The sequence below is a fragment of the Panicum virgatum genome, chromosome 2N (genome assembly GCF_016808335.1).
Source record: "Panicum virgatum strain AP13 chromosome 2N, P.virgatum_v5, whole genome shotgun sequence".
In the NCBI taxonomy this organism is placed as follows: domain Eukaryota; kingdom Viridiplantae; phylum Streptophyta; class Magnoliopsida; order Poales; family Poaceae; genus Panicum; species Panicum virgatum.
In genome coordinates, this window is record NC_053146.1 from 68,255,203 (window position 1) to 68,268,668 (window position 13,466).

Consider the following 13,466-nt stretch of genomic DNA (forward strand, 5'->3'; position numbering starts at 1 on the left):
GTTAATTATAGATTTGTGTAGCTATTTATTTTATTTAATCCTTATTTAGAAGACTTTAATTATGAGAAATAATTTATGTTGTTTTAAATCATGAAAATATTTCTGAGTGTTCTTTTTGAATAGATTAGCTTTTCCATGAAGTTTGAGCACCAGTTCATGACTAGAACAGAAGTTAAAAATAAATCTTGTTAGATTGATGTTTGTTTTGTTTATTTTGTCAGAATTAATTCTGTATAGATAAAATCATGAAAAATTCACAGTAGCTAACTCATCCCAGTGTCGACCTCCTGTTAAATTTTCAACTTCTGTTTTGCTCTGGTTTGACCTGTATAATTCAATCTTGTTTTAAGAGTTGTCTGAATGAATGAATTGTTCGGATTAAATGGATGCATGAAAAGACAAGATTTTTACAGAGAAGATTGCTCTCTGTACCTTCTGTTTAGAATAATTTTTGCTGAAATTTTTGTTGTTTATGTACTGAATTATTTAATTATTAGCAAGCCATGACCTGCATGTTATAGGAATCAACTATTGCTTGTTTGTGCAGTTAGTGAACTTCTTTTGTGCCGTTGATCATGATGCCCTGGGTAGTTAGAAATGTAGTTAACTACGCTATAAATGATTGCCCATGTGATATGATTGTTTGCTACTTGTTAGACTACAACTTTATCGTGAAGGAAAAATAATAGCATCTATATTGTTGAGCAACTCAGAACTGTGCATTCATACATATGCATTGCTGCATTTCATTTAGGTACGATAGATGAACCACGTGAGGGATGTGACATTGAAGCCAAGCCAGAAGACGGTGAATGGTGGACACATCTAGAAGATGGATGGATGGATGGATGGATGGATCCCGATGTACATGACCGAAGGCAGATGCTTGCCAAGCGAGTATCATCTAACTAACACTGACTCAGTGTTAATCTCAGGCAAGCCCCGGTGCACATCCGTTTATTTCAAACTATGACACCTATATTATGTTTCTATTACTTGCGCATTAGGTTCAGGAATTATTTTAAACCCTAGTTGCATGATCCCTAGGTCTCCTCGAGTTATACCAGTGTGTAGAGGACGATAGAAATGCTATGCTTAATAGAACCCGGTAGAAGACGAGTGATTTCGGGTCACTCGCGAGATATAGGATATCTCGTTATTTTGAGTATATGGAATACTGGAATAGGTTGGATAAGGAAAAGAAAGTGGAGACCGGGCGGGGAAAGGTTAGCCCCGCCTGTGTCGGTTAAGGACCGTTCGTTGCCTGGCCCTGTGATCGAGTTTGAATTGTACTAACCGCATGCCGGGAGTAGGAGGTAGTCGAAACCGGTAAGCCGAGTACTGCCTTGTTTCGAAAGTATAGAACTTCATCACCACCCCTTAGGGCGAGTCGGGTAGTCGCGGAGAATTGGGATGCATATGTTTACTTTTGGTGGTCTCTCGTTGAGCCCGGCTGACTATATGTAGGTGGGGCGGTTCTGTAGTTCGAGGCGGGGAGGGGAATGGTTGGTATGTATAGTCCGACGGGGCAAATACGTGCCGTGTTGGTTAGGTCCACCTTGCAAGGTTAAATCGGATCGATCCGCCGTACGTCGCATCTCGGATATGAGCACCTTGATCACAGCACCACATCGTAGTGATGCTATATGGAATTTAAATGGTGGTTAGAAATTAATTATCTTGATTTAATATTTCAATGGTTGCTATGGTTGCTTAGAATTTTCAAATACTAGCTCATGGTTTAAGCATATGGAAATTTGGAGCTAAAATATTGAATTTAAGGATATACCCTTAGATGCTTTTCTGCAAATAAATCCACCAGCCAGAAAGCTTTGCATGTCTAGATATGTGGGCTAAGTTATACCCACTGGTCGGGTAAGTCTTGCTGAGTATTAGTATACTCAGGGTTTGTTATTTACCCTGTTTCAGGTATAGAAGCTAACCAGGATTCGCATCAGTGGGCTCGATGTGACGTCCTCACGTGTTCATAGTTATCATTTTATTTTATTGGTTCTCAATCAAATTTCCTTCTCTCAGGTCATATTCTCTTCCGCTGCTGTCATTTATTTTATGTAAATTCTAAATTTAAAGCTGTTTTATAAATATTTATGTTATTATCTATTTTTGGGAAATTATAATATGCTGGTACCGTCTGTGCTCGCCGTCGCGCGAGACTTCTGGTGTGTTTCGATCGGCCTGTGGGTTGGAAACAGGCTGTCAGGTTACACTTAATTAAGCTAATGCGCCTGATGCGTTCAGATGATGGCCATTACGCTTAATTAAGCCGTTTAACTTGGCGGTTCTGTCACAGCTGGTATCAGAGCTGAAATGCACCAGGGAGGGTACTAGCATGATTATTTTTAGTGTTTTCAAAATTAAAAAAATGAGTTTTAGAAAGATACGCTTCTTTGCGCTTAAGGGATTAGGGAAGATTAGTACGTAAGCCCTATATAGTGTAAGTTGTATCAGGTGGCTCTATATAATATCAACTAACTTCCAGCACATTACATTTATGTCAAAAGTTAATTTCTTGTACAACCTTTATTTAATATTGTATCGACGCACCTACGCTAAGGTAAGCAAGGTAAACATTCTTGGTAGTCCCTTAGAATAGTACACGTGTTTCATACGTGCGCGGGTCCCGTATGATGAGCATACGAGGATGTGATAAGGCTCCATTCAAATGAGCCTGTCGCTATCTGCCGCCTGATATTGAACGCGGACTTCCCGCCGTGTGATTGCAATCACGGCCATCTCGTAAGGCAATGTTACGAGATGTAAATCTGTCATGCGATTGGCCATGACCGTGTACCTTGGGGCACGTTTACCCTTGGGTGTCCCGTAAGGCGATTTGTACGGGAAGTGAATACGTTGCCTTGGTAATGTATGAAGCGCTGTCCATGCAGCGTTGAACGCATGGGCGCCATCTCTATAGTGGATGGTGATGTATGTGTGAATATGTGGGCAACTGCATATGCGTTACCCATGTGGCGTAGGACACATGAGGGCCGTTCGTGTGTGCTGGCACGAAGGGTCCAGTCGTGGATATATATATATGTATATCATGTGATTTTCTGCAGGTACACTAACAAACGATTGCGTGAGCTAGAACGAGTACAAAACGACTAGATATATAATAGGGAGAGTACGTATGTATGCCACCGAATGTCTACGTATATTGCCATATAGTTATGTTGGCAAAATTCTGGCGAGAATGTACAGGTCGTGCATGCATGCATTATATCGTGCATACTATTATGTTTTGACTGTTTGTTAGTATTTCCGTATGAATTTCTTTGTACCATGTACATCTCACTTTCGGTAATTTCAGACCTTATGTCGTTAGGGAAGTAGAAAAATAAATGCGTATGTTTGAACAAAACCTATCTACTGGTTCAAGCAATAGACGTGCGAAGTGAGCATAGTAGTATGGTCGGTGTTTCTCGTTTCTAAGGTTAGAATCTTTTGACCGATTTTGTCCTCCTTGATAGTTAAAGTAGGAATGTTAACATTAAATGAAGTCCTCGGGTGGTTTTCGTCGTATACCTTTTATCTCGTAATCAGCCAATCTTATCCTATCCGTGACTCAATGACCATTCCGGTTAATCCAAATATTGATGCTTTCTACTATGGATCAATGTTCAGTTCAAAATCATATATCCTCATCTCTAGGCCATTCGTTCCGATGCCCAACGATAATCCATTCCAGCCCTCCTTGACGACTAGAGACATTCTATTGTTCTTCGAGTATTGATATCCTTTATTCTTAATCATTTTGATTCCTACCCTTAATATGGATTCACTTGCATTCTTGTTCGAATCAATGTGAATAAGATAAAGATTTTAATCACATGCATTATAGTCATCTTGCATGAATAGGAATGCAATATTGTTGCATTGCATAATCATACGTTGTTTAGGTATGGGTCTGACAAGGTGAAACCCGGATGACAGGCTAACTAACGTTGTGTGTCCCGTATGTCTTCGTAGAACTTTTGATGTTTTTGAAATCTAAAAAAAAACTCTCTGAATTTGTGCTGATTGGATTGCTTTCTATGATTTTTCTTTCGTAGCGGTGATTGTCTTTCGATCTATAGTGCCGCGACGAAACCTAGTGCCTCGTATGGACGCATACGATTGTGCCGCTGGGTGCGCGCTGGCGCTTAAGTACGGAGGGACATGGACTGTTATGACTGTCTTTTTATGCAACCCATAAAATATTTTTTTTCTACTTCGTCATCTTTAAGGGGGTAGGCCCTAGACGAATAACAGTGCGGACGGGTTGTTTAGGTTTGAGTTTCTGGGTATTGTCCACTAACTGGCATGGCATCATGTGCATCCTGCATCATGCAAGTTAATTAACAAACAATATCGAGCAAGAATATTCTTGAGAAAAACTTGTCTTGATGTCCTTTCTTTCCAGTTTCCCAGAGTTCCTTAAAACTCACTTTGATGTCTTTTCTATCTAAGATTCCCCACCAAATTGAGAATTTGAGTCTTCCCAAAAACCTCCTTGATTCATGATTGTTGAGAAGCTTAGAACTTCTCTTCTTCGTAAAATCATACTGTGTGCTAGAATCAAAATAGTCAACTGGCCCTTTTCAACCGACTTTGATGGTGATTGTATCCACATATATTATCCACAGTCACTTGCTGCAAAAGCTAAAGCCCTGGAGTTTTTTTAGTGTGGAAAAACAATTGATTAGTGCACACAGCGGCACGGTTAATCTCCAGCTAGGTAATGATAGTATGATTGCTATGAAACTTACATCTTCTAGCACCAGGTTGAGTAAGAAATTAGCAAATCAGCTGTCAGTGTTTATACCACTAAATCCAGCTACGTTAGTTAATCTAGAGACGAGCACCTATTTCGGCCGATCCTTGTCCTTGAGTTCATCGATTTTTCTCCTTTACTTTTTCCCCATTTAAATCTCGGGACGAGATTTCTTTAAGGGGGTAGGATTGTAACACCCGGTGATTAGCACATGGATCAAGCGCTAATTGCTGGTCAAAACACCATTAGCCATGGCCCACTCGTCATCCACCTTTCCATCCTTGCCATCCCATTTCCCTGTTCGGCACAGGGCAAGGCATGGCCATCGGCCAGCTGCCTCCCCTCTCGAAGCTGCTGTGCTGTGCTAGCCGGCGACGTCTTCAAGTCGTCCACGACGTCTTCCCGAGCTCGCCACCTGGCTTCACTCTCGCTCGCACTCCCGTTCCTCTTCCTCCAGCTCGAGCGTGAGCGAGCAGAGCCGAGCCATGGCTGCCCCTCGACGCCCCACGCCGAGCCGCCGTTTGAGCTCGCCCCGAGCTCCACCAAACCCCCAGGCCATTCACCACCTCCCTAGTTCCCTTGCCCGCCCTTCAGATCGAGCTCCGGCCGTCGCACGACTGGGAATCGAGGATTTCCCGACCATCAGACCACCATGGACAGCACCTCCGCCCTCACCGTCGAAGTCCTACCTCCGGTCCTTCTCCATCCAACCTAGGTATAGAAATCGACTCCCCTCGACTCACTGATGCTTGTGCTCTCCTCGTTCTTACACGTTCCCGTTGTTTCCGCGCTCGTTCCCGAGCCATGCCGCCGTCGACAAGCTGCTACTCGCCGCGAGCCGCGCTCACGCGCCTCTGGGCCGTGTCGCCGAGCGCCTCCACTCCGCCCGGCCCTGCTGAACCTTCCCAGCCCGGCCGCCCTTTCCACACCTCGCCGGAGCCCCGCCGCCGCGGCTCAGTTCGCCGCCGGCCCGCCGCTCGCCGTGGCGCCACCCCTACAGACCACCCCGAGCCCCCAAACCACCACCCACAGGTGCGCACGAGCCCCCTCAACCTTTTCCCCAACTCCCCCCTCGCCGCCGGGGCCGAACCTCGCCGGAAAACGGCCGCCCGAACCTCCCCTGTACTGCCCCGTCCGCCAAGGACCCATGCTGAGAAGAAATAGAAGTTCAGGGGCCTAGATGCAAAAGTTCGTTTCCTTTTTCTTTTGTTTTCAAAAACAGCAAACTTGTAAATTCAATATAAAATCGTAGAAAAATCAGAAAAATGCAAACTAAAATGTTTTGGAATCCTTGCAACAATATCTACAACTTTCATTACATGCACATATTTATTTTATGTCTGTATTTTAATCTAGGAAAAAGATTAGATTACATAGGTTGTAATTATTCTAGGAGTTCTACTCACTATCTAGGGGTTATTTTTGGTGGGTAGCTACTTCATGCTATGCTTAGATTTGTGTAAAAATTTGAGCACTAGTTAATACTTTTAACTAGATGAAACCCTAGTTTTTGCTAGATCTAGTAGAATAATATATTCTTTTATTTCTGGATGTTCTGATTTAGATATATGTATGAAACTTTTTCTGTGTATTTCCAATACTAAATGAACACCACTGTCCAAACTTGTTCGGATTAAATGGATGCATGAAAAGACAAGATTTTTACAGAGAAGATTGCTCTCTGTACCTTCTGTTTAGAATAATTTTTGCTGAAATTTTTGTTGTTTATGTACTGAATTATTTAATTATTAGCAAGCCATGACCTGCATGTTATAGGAATCAACTATTGCTTGTTTGTGCAGTTAGTGAACTTCTTTTGTGCCGTTGATCATGATGCCCTGGGTAGTTAGAAATGTAGTTAACTACGCTATAAATGATTGCCCATGTGATATGATTGTTTGCTACTTGTTAGACTACAACTTTATCGTGAAGGAAAAATAATAGCATCTATATTGTTGAGCAACTCAGAACTGTGCATTCATACATATGCATTGCTGCATTTCATTTAGGTACGATAGATGAACCACGTGAGGGATGTGACATTGAAGCCAAGCCAGAAGACGGTGAATTGTGGACACATCTAGAAGATGGATGGATGGATGGATCCTGATGTGCATGACCGAAGGCAGATGCTTGCCAAGCGAGTATCATCTAACTAACACTGACTCAGTGTTAATCTCAGGCAAGCCCCGGTGCACATCCGTTTATTTCAAACTATGACACCTATATTATGTTTCTATTACTTGCGCATTAGGTTCAGGAATTATTTTAAACCCTAGTTGCATGATCCCTAGGTCTCCTCGAGTTATACTAGTGTGTAGAGGACGATAGAAATGCTATGCTTAATAGAACCCGGTAGAAGACGAGTGATTTCGGGTCACTCGCGAGATATAGGATATCTCGTTATTTTGAGTATATGGAATACTGGAATAGGTTGGATAAGGAAAAGAAAGTGGAGACCGGGCGGGGAAAGGTTAGCCCCGCCTGTGTCGGTTAAGGACCGTTCGTTGCCTGGCCCTGTGATCGAGTTTGAATTGTACTAACCGCATGCCGGGAGTAGGAGGTAGTCGAAACCGGTAAGCCGAGTACTGCCTTGTTTCGAAAGTACAGAACTTCATCACCACCCCTTAGGGCGAGTCGGGTAGTCGCGGAGAATTGGGATGCATATGTTTACTTTTGGTGGTCTCTCGTTGAGCCCGGCTGACTATATGTAGGTGGGGCGGTTCTGTAGTTCGAGGCGGGGAGGGGAATGGTTGATATGTATAGTCCGACGGGGCAAATACATGCCGTGTTGGTTAGGTCCACCTTGCAAGGTTAAATCGGATCGATCCGCCGTACGTCGCATCTCGGATATGAGCACCTTGATCACAGCACCACATCGTAGTGATGCTATATGGAATTTAAATGGTGGTTAAAAATTAATTATCTTGATTTAATATTTCAATGGTTGCTATGGTTGCTTATAATTTTCAAATACTAGCTCATGGTTTAAGCATATGGAAATTTGGAGCTAAAATATTGAATTTAAGGATATACCCTTAGATGCTTTTCTGCAAATAAATCCACCAGCCAGAAAGCTTTGCATGTCTAGATATGTGGGCTAAGTTATACCCACTGGTCGGGTAAGTCTTGCTGAGTATTAGTATACTCAGGGTTTGTTATTTACCCTGTTTCAGGTATAGAAGCTAACCAGGATTCGCATCAGTGGGCTCGATGTGACGTCCTCACGTGTTCATAGTTATCATTTCATTTTATTGGTTCTCAATCAAATTTCCTTCTCTCAGGTCATATTCTCTTCCGCTGCTGTCATTTATTTTATGTAAATTCTAAATTTAAAGCTGTTTTATAAATATTTATGTTATTATCTATTTTTGGGAAATTATATTATGCTGGTACCGTCTGTGCTCGCCGTCGCGCGAGACTTCTGGTGTGTTTCGATCGGCCTGTGGGTTGGAAACAGGCTGTCAGGTTACACTTAAGCTAATGCGCCTGATGCGTTTAGATGATGGCCATTACGCTTAATTAAGCCGTTTAATTTGGCGGTTCTGTCACAGGTGATAAGCTTTTTTTAATCCACGGCTTCTCTCATCTCATATTTTAATAATTAATTAATATATATATGCTCCCACGCGCGCCGCGCGCAGGATGGGCGGCGAGAAAGACCTGAAAATTTTCATAAAAAAGATGGAGTCACATCTCCAAGATCGATCAGAGCAGCAGTGTTCAGTTCAGTTCAGTCCAGTCCAGTTCAGTTCAGGGTAGTCATTGCAGAGAGAGAGAGAGACGCAGCGGCAGCAGCAGGGTAGGGTACTTATTCAAAGATGTTCTTCAAGGCGGCGCAGCAGGTCCTCAGGTATACATGAATATTTTTTCGATCCGAGGCAACCCCCATTTCCATTTCATCAACGGAAATACCGAACAAAGAGTAACAGTAGCAAGTTGTCCAGGCAAGAAACTAACGGGGAATGAGAGGGGGGATAGTGAGGTATACATGAATATGATCCGATGACTGGATTGTTAACCAAGAACAACCGCAAATGCTTCTGTTTATGTTCCTTGGTGTTCAAAATGAGTTAGTTGTGGACTTGTGGTTCTTCGTGTGTTGATTGAAGCAGGCAGGGGAAGAGCCGAGCTGGGCCGCCAGCCTTGCCCGGCGTCGCCAGACACTTCTCCGCTGCCGCAGACTCACAAAGGTGCAGTGGTGGCCGTCATTATCCTTCGTGCCCGTCAACTCATGGTCTCATATCATACATATACATACGTGGTCGTGGCTGATCCATTCGATCCAACTGCAGGCTGGCCGGGAAGGTGGCCGTCATCACCGGCGCCGCCAGCGGCATCGGCCAGGGAGTTCGTCCGGAACGGCGCCAAGGTCGTCCTCGCCGTCATGTTCAACAACGCCGGGGTCGTGGGGTCCCTGGCGCGCCCGGCGCTGGGTGCGCTGGACCTCGGCGACTTCGACCGCGTCAGGGCAGTGAACGCCCGGGGCGTGGTGGCCGGGGTGAAGCACGCGGCGCGGGTCATGGTGCCCCGGCGCCGCGGGAGCATCATCTGCACGGCGAGCGTCGCGGGGGTGCTCGGCATGCTGACGCCGCACCCGTACAGCGTCTCCAAGGCCGCCGTGGTGGGGCTGGTGCGCGCCGTGGCCGGGGAGCTGGCGCGCTCGGGCGTGCGCGTCAACGCCGTCTCGCCCACCTACATCGCGACGCCGCGGGTGATGCGCATCCTGGAGGAGTGGTACCCGGGGATGAGCGCCGAGGAGCACAGGCTCATCGTGGAGAGGGACCTGAACGAGATGGAAGGGGTGGTGCTCGAGCCGGAGGACGTTGCCAGGGCGGCGCTGTACCTGGCGTCCGACGAGTCCAAGTACGTCAACGGACACAACCTCGTCGTCGACGGCGGCTACACGGTGGGGAAGGCGCCCAACATGCCGGCACCGACACAGTGAGCAGCAGCAAAAATGCAGGCATCGTGCGCGGGCGGCTTTCTGTTGTTCTTCTGTACTGTTTGGGAAAACTCCGAATAAGCTCTGTTTATGTTTTGTACTCACAATCCCTGTTGGTTCTTCAGTACTGTGCATGCCATTTATTTGCAGTATCTTCCATTGGACTGTGCATTTTGGTGTCATCCGTTTTCCATTACAGCTGTTTCTCGCCCTAGAATTTCCTTTCCAAATAGAGCGACCAGTTACCAGCATGGCGGATTGGTGCGCGCCATAGCCCAACGGTGGCTCGTTTGAACGCGACAACCGACAAGCAACGGTGCGCGAGCGGCGAGATCCTCGGACAGCCGAAACCGAAGTGTAGTGACGCAAGATCCAAAACAACTTATGAAAAGGTCTTGTGTCCCTCGCAGTCGCGGAGCCACGCATGCAGGGGCCAGGGCAGCTTCCACTGGATTTAACAAATTCCATCAGGCTCGATTTAACAAATTCCATCAGGCTACAACACCCCGATTCGCCCCTGAGCCTATGGTTGGGCAGAATATCCAAAATCCGAAACAAAATTAGGAATATCCGAACTCGAATCTAAAAAAATCCAAACTCAAATTCAGGTTTCAACTCACAGTACCCGAAATTATTATGGGTAATTTGGGTATCAGACTATAGTATCCGAACTACCAAACAACCTGAGAAATAGTCCAGCCCAAAATATTGTCATTCATTCTAGCCCAGCCGGCCACCCCAGTACCCCTAGCCACCAGCCGATCAACCCCCACTGCCCCTACCCAGGTGCCCGCCGCCAACCCGCCACCACACCACTACCTACCACCACCGGCAGCGTGACTGTAGGCCGAGGCGGCGAGGCCCCTCTTCTCTCTGGTGTCGCTTTCCACCTCACCTTACCCCCCCCCCCCCCCTCCCCGGGGTCCCAGCTTCCTCGAGACCTTGAGTGCAGGCCAGCAGGGCGCCGAACCCACCACCGCCAGTGCCTCAACCCTCGTCTTCTCTGGCCCAGCGCTGCAATTAGACCATCAGGGGCAAGGGGTTTATTACTTTGCATGCGGTGCTGTTTTGCATAAATTAGGTTATTCGGGTAAACCCTAACCCGAAATATCGGGTATTGTTTTTTCAGGGCAAATTTCGCGTATCATTTTTGTAAACCCGAATTTTTGAAAATCCAAAATATCCGATCCGAATTTTCTAGGTTACCCGAACGCCCATCCATACCTAAGGCAGACATAGCTTCCCGACCAATCTTAAATCTTTAATTCTTATTTTACGGAAGCTAATAGAACTAAAGACTAAACTGTAGATGACTAAACATTAGGTAAGTAAACTTCTGTTTGTTTGGATCCATAGACTAAATTTTATGTACAAGACCATTTAAAATATATAGACTAAACTTTAGTCTGAATTAGGTGGGTTCTGTGGACTAAGGTCAATTTCAGTGGCGGTTTCATGGCATTAAATTATATGCCACATCATCGACTTTGCTGATATGGCGAGTAGAGAGGAGAGAGTTTCATAGGATGAGAGATGAGTTTTATCCCTATAAAACTTAGTTGGCACAGTTATTTAGTTCTCTAGTAACTATAATATGAAACTGTGCGGGCCTAAAATTTAGTCCATGGATCCAAACATAATCTAATTCTACCATGCCTGAGGGTGCTAAGTACATTGTCAATTTAGACTATTATTAGTCATATAATTTTAATTTTTTTGTTGCATAAATGCATTAGTCGAGCGATAGTATCCGGCACCTATATAACTACTAGACAAGCATGTACATTACTCCCTCTGTTCCAAATTATAGATCATTTGATTTTTTCAACCCCAAGTTTGACCACTCGTCTTATTCAAAAATTTGTGTAAAACATCACTTCTCTTGTTGTGACTTGCTTTATTAATACAAGTTCTTGAAGAATGGTTTAAATTTGACTATTGTCGGTACCCCAGAATTGGGGTACCCCCTCTTGCAGTGTCTAGACAAGAGCCTTGTGGTTATCCTTAACTACACCCAAAACAGCCGGGCCCCTGCGATCCGGAGCCCTGTTCACTTGACAACGGTCCCGGATCCGTCCCCCGGCTGGAGAAGGTCCGGGAGCACCACGTGTTTCGGAAGAAGCAGGCGCTCAGCCCGAACAGCCGGGGGCTCCGGACCTCCCGTGGAGGTCCGGATCCCCGCGGTATCCCGGACCCCCCCTTTTTGGGGTCTCGGACCCCCGGTATAGTAACCGGACCCCTCGCCAAGGGAAGGAATCGACACTTCGCCTCGGGGTGGTGCGGAGCCGCACCGTGTCTGCAAGCACAGACACGTATATAAAGCCGCTTGATCTCCATATTAAGGTTCACCTACCGCCGTATTCATTGCGGTAGAAGGACGTCCGCATTGATGTAGCAGAAGCCGAGGCGACTCTTTGACCAGGGGGCACTATTGATCGCGTATTACCAAGATGCATAGTGGGGCTACTGGCGCCGCCCACGCCGCGCCTGTCAGTCTGCCATAACAGATGGATACGACGGCTCGGCTTCACCCATTATGACGCCTACATAATAGCCTCAACAGGTCACGCCGCAAGCTACGCTCCCCCAACGGGCTCCTTGCTGACGGGACAAGAGAAGACCTCCCTTCGTCAGAGGGTCAGTAGGGGATGGAATCATATCGGAGGAAAGATTCGTAACACTGTAGCCATTTGAGTACTCTGCGCAGTATGCTGCACAGTCACGTTGGGCCCACTTGTCGGGGCCCCAACGTCCTATGTATCCGCACCCCTTGGTCTATAAAAGGGGGCGCCCGCTAGAAGAAAAACTTAGGCTGGGTGAAAGCCAAGACCCGGCAGAGGATAGATTCATACACAACCAAGATCAAAACCTCTTCCAGTGGACGTAGGGTATTACGCTCCGGCGGCCCGAACCACTCTAGATCGTGTGTTCTTGTGTGCTTGTCTCAGAGCTAGATTAGCCCAATAGCCTAGTACCTTCCCGAGCACTCCCTCTCTGGGAATAGGCGGGTGCGTTCCGCCACCCGGCTGTGGGTACCCTAGAAATCCCGCGACATTTGGCGTCGTCCGTGGGGAGGTCAGGCGCTGGCTGGATCTTCAGGCTTCTGGGGCTGTGTTCATCCTCTGCAACGGCGAACGAGAAGATGAAGGAAGGCAAGACGTCACCCACGCCACATGCCGTGGCACTGGGGCGCCAACGCCCACGGTGCTGCGGCGCACGGCAGCGGCGTTTGTTGTGCGTCGCCACTGCGACACCTCAGAGCCAGCGCGGCAACGCACAGCGGAGGCGCCGCTGGGCGCTGCCGCCCCTACGTCGGCTCAAGGTTTTCTCTCAAGCAGCAGCCGTGCTTCCTCTGCGGTCGTATGGCGTCGGCTCAAGGCTTTCTCTCAACATGGAGCCTGGAGCCAACGGCCATCCCGGAGGAAGTTAGCCGTGTCATCGCGTCGTCGCCAGCACCACCCGAGGTGCTTGGTGCAGCAGACAGGGCCCCGCCACTAGGCGCGGGGGCCCCTGACACTAGCACCAAGGACAAGCCGGCGAACGACCGCACCTCTCCGCGCTTCGCACCGGTCCTTCTGCTGCGCAAGGGCGTCGAACTGGCTTTGGCTCACTATGAGCGGCCATCAGGTTGGCTTCCATCGGCAGACGGCGACGGCAGGGGACCACTCCCATTCAAAACCAAAGAATTTGTCTCATGCTACCTAAGCATGTGACAGCTCTTAGGCAAGGAGTGGTCCCCCGAGCTCC

At 47.0% G+C, this 13,466-nt stretch overlaps 1 pseudogene; it reads left to right on the forward strand.

The window, feature by feature from the left end:
* Positions 1-8,595: 8,595 nt before the first annotated feature.
* On the forward strand, positions 8,596-9,838 carry LOC120662962 (annotated as a pseudogene).
* The last annotated feature ends 3,628 nt before the right edge of the window (positions 9,839-13,466 follow it).